At 40.6% G+C, this 23144-nt stretch overlaps 1 protein-coding gene and 1 long non-coding RNA gene across 4 annotated transcripts in view; one reads left to right on the top strand and one right to left on the bottom strand.

The window, feature by feature from the left end:
* Positions 1 to 2642: 2642 nt before the first annotated feature.
* On the bottom strand, positions 2643 to 17642 carry LOC129688183 (uncharacterized). The gene is made up of 3 exons (XR_008721869.1): positions 17578 to 17642; positions 8901 to 8997; positions 2643 to 3332 (listed from the first exon to the last, which is right to left on the bottom strand). It is a non-coding gene; the product is annotated as an uncharacterized LOC129688183 (long non-coding RNA).
* Positions 17643 to 17777: 135 nt separating this feature from the next.
* Positions 17778 to 23144, top strand: part of Fbxo38 (F-box protein 38) — a 47872-nt gene continuing 42505 nt past the window's right edge. For 2 of the 3 annotated variants that reach the window (XM_055622648.1, XM_055622646.1), the window contains exon 1: positions 17778 to 17899. The gene's annotated coding sequence lies outside the window, so the exon portion shown is untranslated. The remainder of the gene's footprint in view (positions 17900 to 23144) is intronic. The other variant, XM_055622647.1, reaches the window with a different exon arrangement.

The raw sequence follows: 23144 nt of genomic DNA, 5'->3' as shown, positions 1-23144 counted from the left end.
TAATAAGAGGATGGGTGAGAGGTTACTTACAAGGAGCAGGGAGGAGTCAAAAGCAGCTGCATCAACAGAAAGCCCACCCCAATATAGGTAAGGACTCATGAAAACTGCATCCCTCGAGCTCTCTACCAAGAGTTTGCAGGCTGCTCAACAATCAGAAAGATTTTCTCTTTGGGGGTGGGTGGGTGGGAGGAAGGTGGGTAGGGGGTTCTAGACAGGGTTTCTCTGTGTAGCCCTGGTTGTCCTAGAATTCACTCAGTAGACCAGACTGTCCTCGAACTCACAGAGATCTGCATGCCTTCTGGGATTAAAGGTATGTACCAACACCACCACCAGGGTCAAATTATTTTTCATTCTGCAGTTTATCTGGTTAGAGGTTCCATCCTGAGCAATTGTTTACTTCTTTTCATACTACTGAGTACAGTTCCTTAAGAACTGTCCAAGTTTCTATTGTTCTGGATACGGGACCTTTTGTTTCTAAGGGTTATAAGCCTCCCTTTCCTTCCTGGAGCAGATGTTTCAATTTGGAGGAAAGGGGGAATATACAATATCACCTTCTCAACACCCTTTGACTTGTTTATAAGCCCTTAGGGAAGGGCAAGGTCTTTCCAGCCCCTGCACTCTAGCAACCTTCACTTGCTGATATTTTCTTTGGAAGAGGTGGGGCCTCATCATGTCCTCTTATCTTCACCACAAAACAAAGCCCAATATCTTATGGTTAACTACTAAGTTCAGGAGGTAGCAGCCTTTGTCATGCCTGAAGACTGTTTCATGGCACTTATGCTTACTAGTTTTAGGTTAGTTTGACACAAGGTATCATAAAAAAAGGAAGGGACCTCAATTGAGAAAATGGCTCAAGATCCAGCTGTGGTCCATTGTCTTAATTAGTGATTGATGCCCAGTTTATTGTGGGTAGTGCCATCCCTGGGCTGGTAATCCTGGGTTCTATAACAAAGCAGGCTAAGCAGGCCATGGGGAGCAAGCTAGTAATCAGCACCCCTCCATGGCCTCTTTATTAGCTTCTGTCCTGTTTTCAGTTCCTGTCCTGGCTTCCTTCAGTGGTTGATGGAACAAGCCTTAAGTAATTTGGGACATGATGGAGAGAGTGGGGACTGAGAAATTACAGATTAAAAGAAAGAGACAGAAAACTTGGGATAGTTTTGGGAGAACTATCAGTCAATACTGAAGGCGCCAAGTTTATTCTACAGCTCCTTTTTAAAGCCAGAAAAACAGTTCACATCAGTACAAGGATGGAGTTCATGGAAAAGTTAAACTTGTTTTCAAAGACAACATTCCTGTATGGCAGACAAGGTCTGAGGTCTCACAGACAAGTTAAAGAACCTTGGCAAAACCTCCTGCTTATCTCTGTTTCAAGGTAAAGACTAGGGCAAAAACATGCCCCTTGCTGAACACCCAAAGCAACCAGCCAGGCAAGCAGCTCTCCACACACACAGCTTGAGAATGAACTTTGGCTTCCTCTTTTCTTTTTTCTTTTCTTTTCTTTTCCTTTTCTTTTCTTTTCTTTTTCCTCGCCTTTTCTTTCTTTATTTTTTTAAAGACCATAGCTTAAAAGCTATGGAGGAGAAGCTATGGTGCCTGTCTTAGGTTGTTTTTCTTGAAAGACATATTCTTACTGGTCTTCAGTACATGAATTCTATCATTTATGCCCTGTCTTAGGTTGAATATTCCTCAGAGATATCTTACCCATCCTTGGCTATCCAATCCTGCTTTAAGGGGAATGAACGGAAAGCTGAAGCCATAACTTATGGACTTCTGTCTTCACAAACCAAAGGTTGCATATGAAAAACTTCAAAGCACAGGGAAAAAGCAATGTCATGAGTAAAAGTCTAACTCCAAAGCAAAACATTCCTCCTATCATAGAAATAAAAGGATGCCAAGATAACAAAATTGCTCCAGAAGAAAAATTAGCTGCTTTAGCAACACCAAAATTCAAAGGTTTAGCCCCTTGCATGGATGCTACTTCCAGACCAAGTCTAGAGACAAGTTGGTGTGGTGCCATACTTTCAACAAGTGTTTCTTAACTTTATACCAAGTGAAATCACTTTCATTATAGCATAAAGGTATAATAACAATCCATTGATAATTAGCATGACCATTTAAACTTGATTTAATATTTAATTCTTACAATTCATCTCCTAAAACTTGCAGCGTTTCATATAGAGCATCTATTCTCAGTTCTAATCTTTCATAGGATATTTTGCAGTGCTAAAATTACAGTAACATTATGAGATAAATCATTAACTTGCTGTTTGTATTTCTTGTGTCAAAGCAATAGCAGCTGTCATAGCTGTAGTTATCAAAGCAATCAAAACAAAAAATTCCTGCTATAATCAAGCCTGCTATGCATTTAGTTCTACTCAGAGCTCTCTGATTCTTCCAACACCTTCAAACATTTATCTGAATACCAAGTGGCTGATATATTTACAGGAACCATAATGAATGGTGATTGGTATAAAATCAGAAATGAAGTTCCTTCAGCAACGATAAGCAATTGGAAAGGTAACAATTCAAGCAAGAAACTTTAAAGTGTACAGACATATTTTCAATTTTAGTATTACCTGACAAAAATACATAAGGGTAGGTCAAGCAAAAAAAAGGTATTTTATTGAAACCATGCCCATAACTAGTGTTATTAACCTTTGTATCAATATAAGCATGAGGATACATTACTGCATCCACTTTCCATAAATGCCTTTGAATATAATTCTTAGGAATAATCCAAATTCCTGAAGCAAGCTCTTTATTGCCTAAATTCATTTGATTCCCTGATCAGCTAATTATCTTGGTGACATTACTAACAGAGAATTGAACAAGTATGTTGTGATAACATTTCCAATTAATAGACTTATTATATGTAGAATCTAATAAACCACCTGATTTTAATGAACATGGTCTGACAGTTTGTGGATATAAAACTTGAGAAATATTCGTCACTTCAAACTGGAGCATACCCATCATGACATTTTGTTGAGTATTCTTTGTGACATTGGCAGTCCATGTTTGTGATGTAAGGATGACACATCCCTCTTGAGTAGCATTCTTTGCAAAACATCTAGGAACAGCCTTTCTGATGACAGCTGTGAAGTCACTTGTTGCTCAATCCAAGAAAAGCCTAGTAATGAGTGTCATGAGTGGATATAAGTACTTCTGAACCATCCCAAGGAACAGGATTGCAGCAGAGGACGATCAGGAACATATGAACCCAGTATGGCTCTCCTGTTGCACTCATCAACAGAATCAGTATGATCAGAAGCAGTGGCAGCCTCTGCAAACCACACCAGTCACTCAGGTAATCAACAAGCATTTTCAGCACCCTGTGGAAAAACACAAACATGGGCCTGTCCCCTTATCAAAACCAGGTCAGCACCATTCCATTGGGATCTTGCCATTTCACCACAGTAAATTTAGTTTTTGGATGCCAAAAATGTTCTGCAGCTGACAGTTTGTCCAACTTTTAAAAAATTAAACAAAACATGATTTAAAGATTTTGTTGGAGTCTGTAGATATAGCTCCTCCTTTTTATTTATTTATTTTTTTGTAATTGTTGCTTTAATGCATCATGTACTCTTGGAATAATACCTTGTCCTCGTGGGTTATAAGGAATTCCAGTTTCCTGGGTGATATTAAATTGCACACAGAATTTTGAAATGCCTTACCAATATATCCAGACCTGTTGTCTGTTTTAATGACTTTTGGTATACCGATAATAGTGAAGCATAATAAACAAGGAGCCATAATGTATTTAGCAGCTTCTTCAGTTTGTGCAGAAGCAGAATTAAAGCCAGAAAAAGTGTTCACTACTATATGAACAAGTTTCTTTTGTCCAAACTCTGATGTGAGTAATATCCATCTGCCAAAGTTGATTAGAAACAAGCCCCCATGGATTAACACCTACATGTGGAACAGTTGTAAATTGTGGACACTGGGCATTGTTTTAGAATTTGATGAGCAGCTTCACGGGTGATATTTTCTTAGGCTATTGCTATCTTGATGATGCAAAGCATGAGATTGTTGTGTTAATTCAATTTGAGAGAGGGCAATAAACTTGGACTGAGTTAGTTCATCAACTTTAGCATTACCTTCTGATAATGGACTGGGAAGACCAGTTTGAGCTCTTATACAACCAACATAATAAGCATGCTTCATGGTTCTCATGCAAAGTTGTATCTGCTGAAATAACTAATATTTGCTTATTGCTCGTTTCTAAATAAGGAACATTTTCTAAAAGAATTAAGGCTCTAGCAATATGTTGACTATCTGTAAAAAGGTTAAAAGGTAAATTGGTAAGAGTTTAAAAAATAGCAGTGACAGTTTTTAGTTCAATAACTTGAGCATAAGCAGGTTTAAAATTAAGTACTGTCTTTTTTTTCTTGAACAATAAATGCTGCATTATCATTAGAAAAACCATTAGTGAACCCTAGTACAGCTTGAGGTAAAGGTGATCTTAAATTAATAGGAAATATAAATTCATGCATACTTAACAAATTACAACTTATGTTCTTTATGATTATCAATGTGTCCCATAAAATGTGAAAAATCAATAGGCCGTAAATCAGTATTTTGAAATAACCAATCAATTTGTATTTTAGTATAAGACACTATACCAGTGTCAGAATCTTTACCAAAGTATTTACTGGACTCCATTCTAGAGTTCTGAGCTAACTTTGCCACTGCTTCATAATTAGGAGTACTTGCACGGACAGATGATACAGGTAAATGTATCCAAGTAGAGCAGTGGGTTTTGAGATGTAGGTAGTATGTATGGCCCTAAAGGCAGGTCATAATCAATATATGACATTGTTTGATTACTAATTGTCATTTCCACCTTTTCTCATGCTAGTCTGCCTTCCTCCGTGATTGTCCTGACAAAGAATTCGAATCTCTCTTTAAAATGTCAAACAAAGGTTTCAATTCTCTAGTGGATAACTTTAATAGGGCTGTTTCCAATTAATAACACCCAATAATTTTATTTAAGGTCTTCAAATCACACTTTCTTAATTGTATCTTTTGTGACAAAATACTCTTGGGATATAATTGCTGTCCTAGGTATTTATTTTTTTAATTTATTTATTTTTTATATTAATCACAGGTTATTTACTTTGTATCCCAGCCGTAGCCCCCGCCCTCTTTCCCTACCAATCTGACCCTCCCTCCCTCATCTTCTCCCTGCCCCTTTCCAAGTCCACTAATAGGGGTGGACCTCCTCCCCTTCTATCTGACCCTAAGCTTATCAAGTCTCTTCAGGCCTGGCTGCAATGTCTTCTTCTGTGGCCTAGCAAGGCTGCTCCTCCCTTGGAAGAGGGGGGATCGAAATGCTCGCCGTTGAGTTCATGTCAAGAATAGTCCCTGTTCCCCTTATTAGAGAACACTTTTGGACACTGAGCTACCGTGGGCTATATGGAGGCTCTCATTGCACACTTTTCAGGAGCAATTATCAATCCATACCTTTGCAATGCTTCTTGCAAAGCAGTAAAAACATGTAATATTTTTCTTTCTTCTTTATTGGCTAACAGTATATCATCTATATAATGTTCAATATATATTTGAGAATACCTTATTCTTACTGATTTTATAGCATGAGCTAGAAATTTTTGACATAAGGTGGGACTGTTAGCCTTACCTTAGGACAAGACTTTCCAATGGAAACATTGCATAGGTTCTCTAAAGTTTATAGAAGGAACACTAAAAGCAAATCTTTTACAATCTTTAGGATATAAAGGTATAGTATGAAAACAATCCTTTAAATCAATAATAATCTTAAATGTATTTGCAGTTATGGCTGAGGGGTAAGGGAGACCTGGTTGTAATGCTCCCATCAACTCCATAGTCTCATTCTCTTTCCTGAGATCTTATAACAATCTTATTTCTCTTCTTTTTAATTACAAAAAACGGGGAGTTAGAAGGCTTATGACCACTGTCAAGATGCTCCTGTACTAGCTACTGTGCAGCAGATATGTTTTCAGCTGTCAGAGGGAACTGATCAACCCATACATGTGAATCACTTTTCCAAGTGATTGCATCCGCATGAAGTACAGAAGCGTCAATGACCTCAACCAAAAATATCCTAACCCTTTTCTAAATTGACAAGGTTTAGGAGCAATAGGTTCTATTTCACCTTGTTGTCCATTGATTCCTAATCCTTGAGTTGGAATACATCCTGGATCTAGTATAAGATTTGTAACTTTTTCATTGGGACTATAGAGAAGTACTCCCATTTCTGACCTAATATCCCTTCCCCATAAATTTACAGGTAAACCTGCCACTTGATATGGTTGTAATTTTCTACTATAACATTCTTCATCTTCCCAAGTCAGAAGAGCACTACTTTGTTCAGGACTCTGACACTGACCTATGCCCTGTAATTGGATCATGGTCACTGTTATATCAGCTCGTTATCTAAAAGTCTCCCAAAATATTTTCCATTATTTTTTTTAAATTTTAATTCCGGTCTATGAGATTTAATAGCTTGTACTCAATAAGCATCTGATGATCCAAATCCAGTTTGACCTCGAGATTCTCTTTTACATCTATGATTAGTCTTTACATGTGACAATAAAATTAATTGTGCTATTCTTTGTCCAGGTTGTCCAGTTATGCCTGTTGGAGATGAGGTCATAATTTTTTTTTCTCCAGTATAATCACAATCAGTTACACCTGGAGCCACAGATATTCCTTTCATTGCTGCACTGCTCCTAACCAGAATCAATCCCAGTGTACCTTTTGGAATTGGTCCATAAACATTAGTAGGAAGAACTTGAATTCCCATCTCAGGGGTTAATACTGTGTAGGTGGAAGGACTGAGAGTCAATCCTGAGGTGACTCTGCAGAGGTCCTGAATGGATTTCCTTGCTGGGAAATAAACTGCATTGCTCCATAACATTGTTTCAGGGCCAGGGGCTGTCCCCTCATCCCATTTCCCTGGGGTAAAACATTCCCCTGATTATCAGTTTTAGATTTGTATTCATTCACCCAATGTTTTTCTCTTTTGCATCTGGGACATAACCCGGAATTCCTCACAGCAGAACTAGGATAGGACTTCATCTGATGTCCCATTTGTCCACATCCAAAGCAGCAACCTCGAGGACCAGCCACAATTTTTTTTTTTTTTTTTGGCCTCCTTTGCTTTTGGAACATTAACTGCTTTATTGTTTTGCCCTGTAAAACAGCAGCCATAGTCAGACCTTGAGTATATGAGGGACCAATGTCTGCACAATCAATGTATAAATTCAGCAATATCTCCTCTTTTTCTATAAGGCCTATTTGCCATTTGATGGGCAGGATTAGCATGTTTTACCAAAAGAAGTCCTGCTGTAGAATCACCAAAATCTCATGCAGCTGCTTTCAAAACTCTATCCACAAATTTTTGAAAAGGCTTATCATATCCTTGTTTGATCTTAGATATTTCCTCATATAATAAGCCTTTTGCTGGCAAATAACTCCATGCTTGCAGAGCAATGGCACTTACTTGAGCATGTACTCCAGGATTATATTGTAATTGATTTGAATTCCAAAATAAGGGCCTTCGCCTGCTAACATTTGATAATTTATGCCAGGATTTCCTGCTCTTAAGTTTGTTTCTGCAGTTCTATGACACTGTTCTGCATATTCAGATTTCCATAACAAATTGTCTCCCCATGAAAGACAAGCACGAGCTGTTTCCAATCCTCAGGAGGTAGAGCTTCAGTGGTCATTGACTCTAAAACAGACATCGTAAAAGGTGCAGTTGGTCCATATTGAGCACAGGCAGTTTTTAGTTCTTTGAGAGTCTTAAACGGAATGGGATGCCAGTTTCTTACTATTGTCTGTGTGCATCTCTTTCCTCAAGCACTGGACACTGCAAATAGAAGCCAGTAATATCTTCCTCAGCCTCTATGGCTTTGCTTTATACCTGCTTGCAAAGGGGAGCTAGATTAAGAATACTGTGTTAACTTTAACTCTAAAGGATTCCCCTATTTTTGCTCATCATAGCAACCAAAGGATCTTTCACCCTGACAGGAGATGTGCTGTGAGAACTGCAGCAGGAGCTGCCTTTACTCCTAGACTTTTTATTTTCATCCCTCACTTTCCCAAAAGTGGCTTTCAAAGTCTCTTCTAATTTAAAAAATAAAAAAATCTTTTTTCAACTGTTCACAATCCTTAGTAATATCCTGATTTTTAGTTACAGCAAATACTTGTGGAGGTCAACAATCATTTTGATACTTAGCTGCCTCTTCCTCTAAATTGGCCTCTTCTTCAGGAGTTATATTCAGGATTATCATCCTTAAAGTACCTTTTTTTAAACTTTCATATCATCTTTATTCTTTTTTAGTTTTATTATTTATTACAATTTATTCACTTTGTATCCCGGCAATGACCCCCTCCCTCTTCTCCTCCCATGCCCCTCTCCTAGTCCACTGATACGGAACGTCCTCCTCCCTTTCTCTGATTCTAGTTTACCAGGTCTCACCAAGGCTTTTTTTTTAATTATTTTTAAATTTATTACAATTTGTTCACTTTCCTTTTTAAATGCCTCAGCATCCTCATAAAGCAGTGGAGCAGCAGGCTCCTTTACTTTCACTTTTAACTCCTCTTCAACTGTGCTGTTACCTTCTCCTGCTCATGCGGAAGGTCTAAGCCGTCATGAATTAGTCCATAAACTGAAAGCATCTGTGGGGATCTTCTCAGGACCACGAGCAGTGTAGTCATCTTTCACATGTTCACCCACCTTATTCCATGTACTTATATTTACAATGCCTTCCTCTGAAAAACACAGATTTCCTCAACAAATGATAAAAACTAACACCTTGGCTCTTCTAGCTCTAAGTATAACTTTCAAGCATATGTGCAAAAAGCAACAGCTATTGCTCTGACCCATGTCTCCTGAAGATTACTCACCCCCCTACCTTTTTTTCTTGTACCGAGTGCTCTCTCTTCAGCAGTGTCCTTCACTTTGATCTCTCATAGTCATGCGCCACGTTGGGTGCCACCCAATGGAACCAGCTATAGGTAATTTGGGACACAATGGAAAGAGTAGGGATTGAGAAATTACAGGTTAAAAGAAAGACAGAAAACTTAGGATAGTTTCTGGGGGCCTATCAGTCAATACTGAAAGCACCAAGTTTATTCTACAGCTCCTTTTTAAAGACAAAGCAAAACAGTTCACATCAGTACAAGGATGGAGTTCATGGAAAAGTTAAACTTGTTTTCAAAGATTACATTCCTGTATGGCAGACATGGTCTGAGGTCTCACAGACATGTTAAAGAAACTTGGCAAAACCTCTGGCTTATTTCTGTTTCAAGGTAAAGGCTAGGGCAAAAACGTGCACCTTGCTGAACACTTAAAGCAGCCTGCCAAGCAAGCAGCTCTCCACGCACACAGCTTGAGAATGAACTTTGGCTTCCCACAGTGGATAAACAGCATTTTGGAAGCAGAAGCCAAATAGACCCTTTCCTCCCCAGCTGGCTTTTGTTCCTGGTGTTTTTATCACAGCAATAGTAACCATTACTAAGATCTATTTTTTTTCTTCTGACTCATACACTCATTTCAACCTCTCTTCTGGGATGTTCCCTGAACCTTGGAGGAGGTGATACGGATGTTCCATTTATGGATGAACATTCAATAGTTATTTATTCTCACTACTTTGAGTGGTTATAAGTCCTTCAGTGACTACTGCCCACTTTAAAAATTAGTTTCTCTAATCAAAGATGACAGAAGCAATTTTCTATAGGCATAAACATACAATTAGGAGACAATTTAGCAGGTATGTTACATCATTTCACACTCAACAGCCGTAACTTCACCACAATAAGAACCCCTACCCACTGGCTTTTGACTGAGTTTAAAGTAACAAATATAAACTCTGTCCAGTGGAACAGGCCTTAGTCCAGGCAGAAACCAGTTGTTTATACCCCAAGAGTACTGGCACTATTACACCAGTGGGAAATATTGCCTGGCATATTAGTAGATAGTGGAAAATATTGCCGGCATATTAGTATTGTAGTCCAAAGGGTTAACAGATGACTAAGACTTTTTATCACAATTCTCTCCCAGCACAGTGACTTTCATCACTGGCCAACAGGAAAAAAAGCTTCCAACTCAGTCCCAGATTTATTTTTCCATGTCCTATCTATTACTACAATGAAACACCATGACCAAAAGCAAAGGGGAGGAATGGGTTTCTTTGGCTTACACTTCTAGATCATAATCCATCATTAGAGGAAGTCAGGGCGGGAACTCAAACAGGGCTGGAACCTGGAGGCAGGAGCTGATGCAGAGGCCGTGGAGAGGTGCTGCTTATTGGCTTGCTTCTCATGGCTTTCTCAGCCTGCTTTCTTATAGAACCCAGGACCACCAGCCCAGGGAGGGCCCCACCTACAATGGGCTGGGCCATCCCACACTGATCACTAATTGAGAAAATGCCTTACAGCTGGATCTCATGGAGATATTTTCTCAACTGAGGCTCCTTCCTCTCTGATGACTCTAATTTGTGACAAGTTGATACACAAAAACAGGCAGTATATAGCTGACCCCTTGTCAACTTGACACAAACATATCACTCTTAAGCTACAACCTTTCCTTTCTCATTCATCTCCAAAAAATCTCACATTCAAAACATAACTTTAAAAATCATTACAAATTCAAACACATTAAAATTTCAGTCTCTTTAAAATATCCATTCTGTCTACAAATCCAAAATCTCTTTTAAACATTCAAGGTCTTTCAGCTGTGGGCACCTGTAAAAATCAAAATTAAATTCAATACCTTCTTCAAGAGGAAAGAACCAGGGCACAGTCAAAATATGAACAGAGCAAATCTAAACTCCGTATAGTTTAGATTTATAGTATAAAATAACAATGTCTTCTGTCTGGGATTCACACATGGTCTTCTGGGCTCCTCTGAAGGGCTTGGGTCCCTTCTCCAGCTCTGCCCTCTGCAGCATACACAACTTATCCTCTAGCCTCCAGCGGCCCCACTTCATTGCTGCTGCTGTTCTTGGTGACCATATGTTTCATGATACTGGCATCTCCCAAACTGCTAGGGTCCCTTGCTGCACCTGTGATGCACTTTCACCAATAGCCTAGCAGGGGCTCTCTTCCTTGTGCCAACTCTCAACTTCTTTGCATGGCCCCTTCCGTCCTGGGCCTTCAACTGCCACTGAGGCTGCACCTTCACCAATGGCCTTTCCTGGCCTCTCACTGTGCCAGGTGTCGGCTGTCCTCTACAACCCCTTAGTGCCTTCAAGACCAGTACCGCCTGGGTGACTCTTACACATCACCAAGTCTAGCTGCCAGCACAAAGTGCAACCTTGGTTGCCTCTGGAACACAGCTTCTCTGTGCTCTCAGAAAACGCTTCCCAGAAGATGCTGGTTTCCTTGTAACACTGCTAATTTCTTACCTGCAGCAAACCAGTATCAACTGTCACAGTAAAGCAAAGGTTTTGCTTTAAGTAGTTCTGGTATCTTGTTAATCACAGCTGATTCTTCAGCTCTAACTAACCAGAACCACAGAATCTTAAATCACAATAGCAAACGGCTCTCTGTATTGTCTCAAGCCAGGCCTCCATCCTCTGCACTGCTTATCTTCCAGACTCCTATAGAACATCTCCCTGAACTATTAACACCCAATAGCTCTCTTAGCCCAAAGTTCCAAAGTCCTTCCACAATCTTCCTCCAAAACATGGCCAGGCCTATCACGGCAACACCCCACTCTTGGTAGCATCTTATTTTAGTAAGGGTTTCTATTACTACAACGAAACACCATGACCAAATAGCAAGTTTGGGAGAAAAGAGTTTCTTTGGCTTACACTTCTAGCTCATAATCCATTATTAGAGGAAGTCAGGACAGTAACTTAAGCAGGGCTGGAACTTGGAGGCAGGAGCTGATGCAGAGGCCATGGAGAGAAATACTACTTACTGGCTTGTTTGCCATGGCTTATTTCAGTCTGCTTTCTTATAGAACCCAGGACTACCAGCCCAGGGACCACACCACCACCAACCATAGGCTGGACCTCCCCCATTGATCACTAATTGAGAAAATGATCTACAGCTGGATCTCATGGAGGCCTTTCCTCAACTGAGGCTCCTTCCTCTACAGTGACTCTAACTCGGGCTATTTAACTATTATTTTAACATCCACAGGCACAAGATGTTAAGAGTTTTCTCAGTCACCTTATTTGGTGTCAAATATACTTCCCTGAAAGGTCCTAAGAGTTTCATAGCTGTGTTTGGCCCTTTTACCCTGTGTGAATTGATTTCTCACCCTCACTCCTTTAGCTGTCCTTGTGTGTCTTTCAAAGGCTTTGCTAAATCTGCAAAACACTTGAGACTAGCATTACATTATCCATAAAACGAAACATTTTTTTTTTCAAAGAGGGGCAGAATCACTGAATGCCTACCACATATTTTCAAGCAAATGTCAGTTGATCTAACATTTGTGACTAAACAGATACTAAGAAAAAAAAATATTAGCAAGGCCCAACACAGCTTGAAACATTTCCATTGTTTGTGTCAATTATTTTCTTAAAAGACCAATGTAGAAACCAGTCGTGGTGGTGGAGGCCTCCACCTCCCAGAACTATGAGAGGCAAAGGCAGGCGATCTCTGTGAATTCGAGGCCAGCCTGGTCTACAAAGCGAATCCAGGACAGCCAAGGATACATAGAAAAACCCTGTCTTGAAAAACAAACACAAAACAAAAAACAAAATCAATGTTGAATACAGTAGTGCAGTGTGAGGCATCATCTTAGGCCTCCCAATTGCCACTCAGCCTCCTTGAGGCTACCACACATCTCCCACGTCAGTTGATGGGCCCAGGGTTGGCTCTCATTGATCTGAGAAAGAACGTGTGTGGCTGTGCTCTCTTCTCTAGGTCTTCATCTTCAGGATTGCCTGAGACTGTGTTTTCTTTATTGCTACTAATTCCGTTTTTTGGTCTTGAAAAGTTTTATTCATTTTCTTCTCCTGCTTGATTGTATTTTCCCATGTTTCCATAAAAGTTTTACTCAATTCTTTCACCTGTTTGATTGTATTTTCCTGTTTTTCTTTGAGAGCTTTATTTTCCTCCTTTAAGGCCTTTATCATCTTTATAACCTCAGATTTAAAATCTTTTTATTGCACTTTGGGTGTGATAGTATCTTCAGGGCTTGCTGTGGTCGGACCACAGTGGTGTCATACGCCCTGAGTTTTGTTGCTTGTGTTCTTACACTGGCCTGTAGGCATATGGTTGTCTCTGGTGGTAGGCCTGGTGGTCCCTCTGCTGGGTTGATTGTCTGTGTCCTAGGTAGGGTAGGCAGCTGTAGAGCAGGCGGGAAGATCTCCCAGCTGCACAATGTTCTGGTGCCCCACAGGCCTCCTCAGGATGGAGGACAATAGGTTCTGAGAACTGAAGCTGGGTCATCTCCACTGGGTTCACTGTGTCTGTGGTTGTGCTGTCATCTGGTATGTCCACACAGGCTTCCTGAATATGACAGTCTCTGAGCTAAAGCAGCCTTTGACAACATCTGGCTGCCAAGTGGACTCTGCACTATCTACTTCAGCTAATTTCCTGCAGGAGAGAAATGTACACAGATTGATCTTAGTAACTTAGCATCTTTGGGAAAGTTTCTCGAATACATTATTAGGAGTGTGGAGACCCACCAATTGTATGTGGCTCTAATCCCTGGCCAAGATCCTGGACAGTGTGAGTAGAGAAATGGGGGTTGAGCAGACAGCGTCTCCTCCTGTCTGAGTATGGATGTGATGGAATCAGTTTCTTACACCCAAGCTGCCCTCATCATGATGGTCTATACACCAAAACAAACCATTTTTCCCTTGTTGGTTTTGTTGTAGGTTTTTACATTATTTATTTGTGTGTGTGTGTGTGTGTGTGTGTGTGTGTGTGTGTGTGTCATAGGCATGCATGCCACCGCCTGCATGTGAAGCTCGAAATGAAGCTCCTTCACCTTGAAGGAGTCAGATCTTTCCTTCCATCATGCGGGTCCTGGAGACTGAACCTGGGTCATCAGGCTTGGAAGCAAGTGCTTTCACCCACCGAGCAATCTTGCCAGCCCTTGTCACAATAATTTGTCATGGCAATATGAAAAGGAACCATGACAAAATTTGCATTTCTATTTTTTCCTTAGAAATTCCAGCTTGATATAGGTCTTGCCACATTTGCTTTCAAGTAATCCAGACATATCCCAATGACCCGTTGTCTGTTTGCCTCTCATCTTTGGTGGTTGCTTTAGCACTTTATGGACATGATTTACACGCCAGTCTAAATCATTCAGATCTTCTAGGGCTTCTGTAAACATGTCCCAACCACTAAAGCCCCACACCAGCTCTAAGATCCCCTCCTCCACTGAATCAGTCCTTTAACTCTCCTGTGAAAATAGTCTTATCTGGCCTAGAGAACTGGACCTCATGGCTGAGGTCCAAACAAGTATCAGGAACTTGTGGAGGACAGTGAAGGAAGGACAGTTGTTGGGACATCAGCCAATGATAACCAAGTGTAGCTAATGACTTACTTAAATCAGCCCATCAGGGAATAATTCTTGTGTTTACTCAGATTATGCAACTTTGGTCTCCAGGGATCTGGCCATTTAGTTTCTCTGCTTCCACAGTACGCAGACTGACCTCGTGTGCCTCAGCCTCATAAATCAAGTTGTGTCATTTCTTGTTTAAAGGTAGAATACTCTATCAGTTTCCTGTATCAGACCATTACTAAGATCCCCATCTGCATTCTGTACTAGGGATTTTCCCTTCTTTTTTATTAAACTTCAGAACTGATGGTTGTTTTCTATCATTTGTACCTCATGATCTTTCCTTTACAGCCTAAATCTCCCCATGTGTTCCACATTTCAGATCCCAGGAAGGGCTATTTAGCAGATAACAATTCATATGTTCTTTCTCTTATCCTGACCCTCTGCCTTCATCATAAGAAAGGGAAAACTAGAGTTTGAGTGCAGCACTGTTCACGCTGTGGAGCCACTGAGGTTATTAGGCTTACTTACACACTGTGGGTAAAGGATTATGGGCAGCAATATGAGTGACCTATGGCAATGAAAGTCAACATCCAACATGGATGATCACTCCTCCACGGATGCCGAGATAAAGCCCTCTTTCGACCCCTAAGGCCAGGTGGAAGAATGGCATGCAATAGGGTCTGGATACCCAGGTGAGGGTTCAATGTCCTTTCCCACACCTGTCTTTGAGACGGAATATCAGCAGTAAACAAGGCTGCCTGTGATGAATATTTTCAAGCAGAAACAGCTGGTCGTAGGAGGGCGGCATCTATTTTGCTAAGGGGATAATACAGTGCAATTCAGAAACTAGTGCAGAGAATAGCATCTACATGTTTTTCGTGTAACTTCTGTGAATAAGAGTTCCTGGAAATAAGCTATGTCTGCAAAGGCGGGTTGACTGATTTAAAACTTCAGTGATGTGGAGAAGCTGGAATGTTGCAATTCTTACACCATAGTTACAGCTTATCTTCGGCTATTTTTTAATGCTACATTTTTTTTTCTTGCTCCTTTCTGTGTCAGACACAACATTTTAACAGACAAAACCTTCTGAAATATATTAACAAAACCCTAGTTTTTCACCAATCAAAGGGTTAACAGTGTTGCCAGATAGCATAGAAGACCTATAGCGTACCAATGTATTTGAAAGGTGCCTTGATTTATGATTTATCTTTTTCTTTTTTTGTTACTGCAAAAAGTTCATAAAGTTTCTACCTATTAGAACATAGAATTTGGGGCAACCAAAATCTGTCTTCTCTGGGGCAGCCATCACTACTCATATTTGGCTACAGAATAAATTCCTGCTTCTCTTTATCCTCTTTGAGGCGAGGACTGTTTTGTATTGATAGTTATAAGTCCCACTGTGGGGCTCCAAGAAGGATACAGTTCAGAGGAGTCACCTGAAGTAACGTACTTGCATAGACCCACTGCATCCAAGCCATTAGCCTTCCTTTCCTCAGGCAGTGGGTGCTCTCGGAGGGAACTTCTCGGCTCTCTTGGTTTGGTCTTAATAGTTCATTCTGGTGTTTGGCCTGCACTGAGCTCTCTAATGCTTAGGGGAACTCCTAGGCTGCTAATGGTGGCTACATCTTAGGCATTTATGCTGAGTTCTATCTTCAAGCATCGTTGGTGAGTTTGTCAATTGCCTGACTAATCTACCCTGCTAAGCATGGCTTGCATGTTAGCTTGTGAATCTTTGCTTCTGTTTTTCTGACTAACCATGAAATAAAAACCAACATCTGAATAAAAATAAAATTCTGATTTCTAACATGTCTGATGTAATTTCTATCAGTGTTATCAATAGTTGGTACATTAAAAAAAAACACTCATTAAAATAAAGTTTTTAACAATACTGCATTGTTATCTATTTTCTTCTATAATTATGTGGCTTTCCATTTGCCATTTTCAAGCTAAATCAGGTGTAATACCAATATAATGAAACATATGAAGACAGTGTCCACAATGAGAAATATTAAAGATCTTTTCTAGCGATAGAACTAGCCATTCTACAGGAGTTAACAGCTATAGCATCAAATCACTTTGGAATGTACAGACCACTGTCTTCCATAGGATATCTGTGAGGAGTCCCAGTGAGGTTCCAATGTTGATAAAGTAGCAGAAGCCAGAAGCCTCATACCACACCGAGTCACTGCAATAAACATTTGCAAGCAAGGAAGAGTGGACAAAAGAGTGTGCTATGGAAACACTGTGACACACAACAGCTTCCACGATGAAAACTATATTGACAGAAATAATTAACATGAGTACACATATTTCTTCACTTGCAAGAAGCACATAGTATGAACCTTACCATGAACATATGTGTGTGTGTGTGTGTGTGTGTGTGTGTTCGTGTGTATAAAGTTTTGTTTTTTTTTTTCACCAGAGCTCCAAACTGGGATACGTGGAACCCCTGAGTGTGAAAGAGAAGCTCCTGCCCAGGGTGCTAATTCTTTAGTACGGGAATGGGTAGAGCTACTAAGTTTGGTATAAATTCTGACTACATTACGATATGGTGCATGGTGATCCTAGTTAGTTGTATCAGCAGTTACTCCATCACCCACCCAGCTCTGTATCTTGTCAAACTGAGTTTTAAATGTCCCTGTATACATCAACTCTATTCCCTTGGAGTGCCTACAGAGCGCTAGGTACCAATTCATGTTAGCTGCAGGCCTGCAAGCGCATCTGTACGTTAAAAATCTGGATTTCGGTCCAGTTTTGTGACATAGTCACAGTTATCCTCACTGAAGACAATTTAGCCATAAAAACAACAAAACAAACAACAAACAAAACTGATCAAGCTAACTTTTAAGTAAAAAAGCTGTGTCTCATTTATTATTGAAACATTAATGTGAAACCTTGACGTTCAAGAGACTACAAACCATCTAGATGTAAAGACAAAGCTCGCAAATCACATAAGGAATGATTTAATAGTACCTTGGAGGCCTTCCACTTACCCACACCCCCTCGAAAACAAGAGTCCTATTTTTAGTTGAATAAATTCTGGCGGAAAGTATCTTTTTTGCACCTAGGGAAGCACAGCATATCCTAGCAAGGCTCAAGCACGGAACGAGATCTGGTACCTAAGTACACCGGCGTTTCCGGCCGGACACTTCCATGGTCCCCGGAAGAAGGGATGGTTGATAAGCGACAAGCAATGCCACATTTAACATGGCCGCCTCGCCTGGACGTAGCCACACCCAATATGACGCAGTCAGGCCCGCCCAGGCCCAGCCCCCGATGACACTCTTTCGGGAGGCTCTAGAGGCGGCGGAAGCGGAAGCGCTGCGGAGGTGGGGGCCGCAGGAAGAGTCTGTCGAGGTTCTCGGTCCCTCTCAACCACAAAAACAGGCGGAGGGCCGGTGTAAGTGAGCCGCGGCCTGGGAGGCTGTCGTGAAGGTGGAGGTGCGCGGTTTTGGGCAGATGAACGGGTTCGGGGCTCCCACCCCCCCAAACCCTCGCTCTTGGGCTCTGGAACTCCTACGCGTAGAGAAAGGAGTGTCTGACTATTTAGTTCTGGCCTTGTAGGCCTTGCTTGTTAGGCACCCAGCCCTCTATTCCGCCATGCAGAGTCTTCTCTGGGTCTCGGTTTTCATCAAGGAAATGGGAGGTTTGGCTGGACTTTGCGCCCCTCCCCCAGCTCACAGTTTGGGCGTCAGCAATGCAACGATGTTAACGTTGAGTCGTTTAGGCCAGTAAAATTGAGGAACTCCTGATTAGCTCTAGTATGATGCGGTCAACTCAACTTGTGAAAAAAAAAATTGGGAGACCTTGGTTTCCGTCCCAGGGTTACTGTTCACTTAGTGGTTATTTTTGAGCAGATCCTTTCATTGTTTTGAACATGGAATTTCCCATGTTTCAGAGCAAAGTGTTGGAGTAAAACACTGGCTGTATCTCCTTTCCCACTCCCACCCCATCACAAATGGAAGATACACTGGGTTCCTGTAAAGTTGTTATTTTTAGCTGGGAGAAATTGAAACATGGAAAGCACATACCATGTAGTTATAGACTGAGAATATCTATTTTGTAGTTTTAACTTTTGTTTGAGAATCACCATTTTTAGGTGACTGGAAACACTCCATCCCTCTTGTCATTAGTTTGTGATGTTGCAGTAGTACTGTATTTGGGAGAAGGGTGTTGAGTGTATGTGCGTGTTGTAGAACACCTTCCTTCAAGCTTAACAGCCATCAGTCTTTGTCAGAGCATGCAATGACTTCCCACAAAAGTCCCTACTGTTTGTTGACATCCCTTCATAGAAGGGCGGAGGAGCTGTTCATTTGCCCCTCACCTCCCATAACTCTTGGCCAGTTGTATATAATTCTGCCCTAATTGTAGATGGCCTCTTGGTAGGGAGGTACCAAAGTATATGTAGTCTGGGAAGGTTAACTGTAGGGGGAAGAACTGTTTGGGTGCAGCCGTGGGGATGCCCTCATCCATACCAGGCGAAGCCTTGGCAGTCTGGCTGCTTCCCAGTATACCAGACTCCTGTAAGGAGGCCCTCAGCCATGCTGTGTAAGTAGTACACACATTAGTTCCCCAGGGTAAACTTTGATGGAATTGTACTTTAGTTTGTCATTTGGGGCCTCATAAGGGAGATTTATTTCTCCCTAGGGAAGTAATTGAGACAAGTGTGTGTGTGTGTGTGTGTGTGTGTGTGTTGCTGTATGCTAGAGGTACACATTTTATTTTTAGTCAAAATGACATAACAGAAGAGAAAGGGAAAATAGCATTTCACTAAAGTTAGGTGGTGTAAAAATTGGTCTTGAACTGGAATTGAAGGGCCAGATCCTTATTTCAGAAATGGTACGTCCTGCCTCAGTGACAGATGTGTATCATTTTGGTACTCGTTTTCATTATTTGTAAAATAGTTGAACTAGATTCCTTGTCCTTTTCATCAGTAAAGGTTTGGCCCCCACTCCCCTTTTCAGTCAAAGTAATATGGATGATTGACACTTTTGGAGCAAGAGGATACATCTTTGATAGTAGGTACATAAAAAGTTCTCTGAATATTAAGTGATTTGCAAGATTACTTTGGTATAACAAACTGAAGCCAACAGAAAATACAGAGGCATTAGAAACCTTGGTGGTATAAGACCATTGGGGTGATTTGAGGAGATTTTGTTTTGCATTTATGTTTGTTTTTTTAGGGTAATGAGATGTCATTTGATTATACTAAGTTGAAATGATTGAAGAGAAATGTGGTAGAATCTTTCTAAGAGGAGAAGCCATGTGAGAAGGCTTTGCTGCCACCTTGTACTTACCAAACAATAAATGAATGAGTGAGGGGATGGAGGAATGATTAGATATAGTAATCAAAACTGGAAGGGATCTTTTGAAGAGAATTGCCGTTGATTAGATACAGATTGAGACATTTATTCAGAATTGTGAAAAAAAAAAAAATCTTAACAGATCCCTGCAGATGCCCAGATGAGGAGAGGGGTAGTTACTCCTTTCTAATTAGTAGCCAGTGATAAAGGTACTAACGAGATATGTCAGGTAGAAGAAGATTGTCACTTGAAAGGGGTTTAAGGAGTCCAGGAGGTAACGTTTGTAGGCACAGGTGATTTCAAATTTATGCATGGTGTTAAGTAAATACATCTATGATAGAAGTACACAATTAAAAGAACTTAATTGCAAGCAAGGGCATGTTGAAGCATTAAAGCTTAAGACAGGCACAATTTGAGGAGCAACCCAAATGATTTTGTTGGGTTATATTGTCCTTTTAGCTCTGGGATATGGAATGATAAGGGACTATCCAGGTGGCTGTGGGCTGCTGTGTGAAGCCTGACTTTGTGAAGGAGAGTATGGTCAGAATTCTAATTGGAGCGTCCTGAAGTCCATCCCTAGGCTCTGGGGTGCAGCTCTGGAATGTGGAGAGACAGCTGTGGTGGCTGAGGACTGACAGTCTTAGGGGACATTCCATAGGCTAGGAAGTCTGAGTCTTTACACTATTTGACCCAAGGCAAGTGACTTTATGATTTACACCCTCTGGTTCTTTGTTCATGTAAAAGAGTCTCTGAATTTTTATTTGTAATTCTGTTTGCAAGAGAGTAGGAGAGAGAAGCGACACTGTCATAGTCTCAGATGAGTTTGTAGCCCACAGAAAGTCAGCCGTGTAACTAGGTAGTCTCAGAGGGTGCCTTCAGTATTTGATATTCAGGGACTGTCATTTCTGTCAGAGTATCATTTATTGGAGGTTCAGAGCCTCCAAACATTGTTAACTTTAGGAATGATGCTTGGTATTTTAAAATACCATCTTTCTACATTTACATTTATGTGTTGTTTATAGTTGCCTGTCCCTTATCCTCCAGGCTTATCTTTCATCTGCTGCGCGTAACTAGAATTGTCTTCAGCCTGTCTTTTAATCTTCAACTCTCTTACACCTTTGCATTTCTCCAGGGAAGCAGAATGGTTTACTGGTGTGGGGATGTAAGAGGTGGGAAGAAAGGAACATGAAGGCTCGTCATGGCAGTGGCCTTCATCTTTACTTGCTTTTTAATCCCCCTTATCAGGAAGGATAGTCTCTTTCCCGGAGAGATGCTATCCTACTTTGTCATGAATTGGTGTCTTCTTCACATGCAGGAGCACAGGGCCCTGTTCCTCAGTGCTTGAACTAACATAGCTTAGCTCAACATAGCTTAGCTTGGTATGTGATGTAAATGAGATGATGCCCACTTGAGTTGAACAGTTCTGTTGTCTTTTGTCAGTATGCACTGGGGCTAAGGAAAAATAAAAGAGGCCTCATGAGGAAGATTTTTTTCTCCTGTATGTTTCCAGAGGATCTGCTTGTGCTTGAGAGGGCTTCGCCTTGGCTTTATGCCATTCCCTATCAACCTCCTGCTGTAAAGGGCTGTCTCTTACCCAGTGTCATCTCAAGTCCTCCCTTCCCCAAAGACTTACAGCCTCTTTTACCAGACAGGTATGTACTTAAAAGAACACACGTTTAATTATAGGCTTAATGTCGGAGCTACGAGTACACTGTGAACCCTGATAATTTAGTTATTTTTTTTTGTCTCTAGTTTTTTATTTTAGATGCAGAATGTAGGCTAAGTAGACTTCCATGAGCTTGTTAGATACATAGCTTCTATATGATTTATTTCTGTAGTTTTTGAGTCCTAAACAAGTGAATTTTGTAAACTTAATTATATTAAGGCTAGTTAATATGGAATTTTAAGTGTATGAGGGACACTGGGGGTTACTAAATACAGCTTAGAAAGCACTGCAAAATAATAACACATAATCAGAGATACAGTTGTCAGAGCAAGGTGCTTTACATGGGTTGGATTTGGTAGGGTGAAAAGGAACAAGGGCTAAGGGAAAGCAGTAGCCTGTCATTTGAAGGGCTGTCAAAATTCTTCAACCTGAAGCATGTGTTCAGTACCTGGAGGACTGTTCTAAACATCGGGGCAGTTCCCAGGTAGGTTGAGCTCTGGGAGTTAATTATGCTTTAGAGCTCTTGTATGTTGTAAGTAGCTGTTATGTGTGTGTTTATTGGACTAAACTCCTGATAGTATTTATTGCTAAGATTATTGAATGCCGTGGCAGCAAACTGCTAGCAAGAGTGTGAAATGATAAGTGGGCACATACAGAATAATAGATTTATTATAAGTAAAGACTTGTTAGCTCCTGGAGGTGAGATTGAGATCCTTTCCTGGCAAAAGCATGGCAGACAGACGTTAACAGAAATTGCTGTAGAAACATATGATCCAGAGAGTACTCAATCCACAATTTAAATTGAAGTTTGAAAGCTAATTAATGGTTTCCTAGACTAGAGAGGAGGGTCTAGAGAGAAGGGGAAATAGGGAGGGGAAATAGAAATATTGAGTATTCTGGCCAGAGTTAATAACGTATAAAGGAAGATTTGTTTAGAAAGCTGAATGGATGCTGGTCCTACTGTAGTGTACCAGGGAGTCACAGGTAAGGGTTGGAAGGTGAGATTAGAAAAGTAGCTTGAGGCTGGATTGGAAAGATCCTTACCCTTTAGAAGCCAGGGTTCCTTGAAGACTGATTTCCTTCCCTTTTTTTTTCCTTCCGTTCTCCTTCCCCTTCTTCCCCTTCCCCTTTTTCCCTTCCCCTTGAAGACTGATTTTCTTTCCTTTTTCCTTTCCTTCCCTTCCCCTTCTTCCCCTTCCCTTTTTTCTTTGCTTTGCTTTGCTTGTCTTTGATTTTCTTTCTTTTTTTTTTTTTCATTCTCTTTACTTTTAAAGAAATTTCATAATCACAGTCAATCTAAAAATCTCAAATGATTGAGGTGAATTTGAAGCAAAAATGTATTTTTCTTATTCATCTGCTCTTATTTTTCAGTAGCAACCACTGTTAATATTTTGTAAGAAATATTGGCATATTTGTCATTTACTCTTATCTAGATAAAATTGTACTTTAGACACGACCTGTATCTTGATTTTTACTTTTTTAAAACTTAGTAAGAAATCAGAAGAATGTGTTGAAAGGGTTGCTGTACCTACTGTTTAAAATGTGGTATGATATACATATATTCAATGAATTACCTACTGAAAGCCGAACTATGGTTGGCTTTGCTCTCGGCCTTGAGGGCACACTGCTGGGTGCTACATAGAAAGCCATCAACCACAGTATCCTAGGTGAGGATTGATGGAGTCCTGGAATGCGTGTAAGAAGAGTATTGTGGAAA

This window comes from Psammomys obesus, unplaced genomic scaffold (genome assembly GCF_907164565.1).
Source record: "Psammomys obesus unplaced genomic scaffold, mPsaObe1.curated_primary_1811, whole genome shotgun sequence".
In the NCBI taxonomy this organism is placed as follows: domain Eukaryota; kingdom Metazoa; phylum Chordata; class Mammalia; order Rodentia; family Muridae; genus Psammomys; species Psammomys obesus.
The sequence above is the reverse complement of the archived record's forward strand: the minus strand, read 5'-3'. Positions and strand labels throughout refer to the sequence as shown.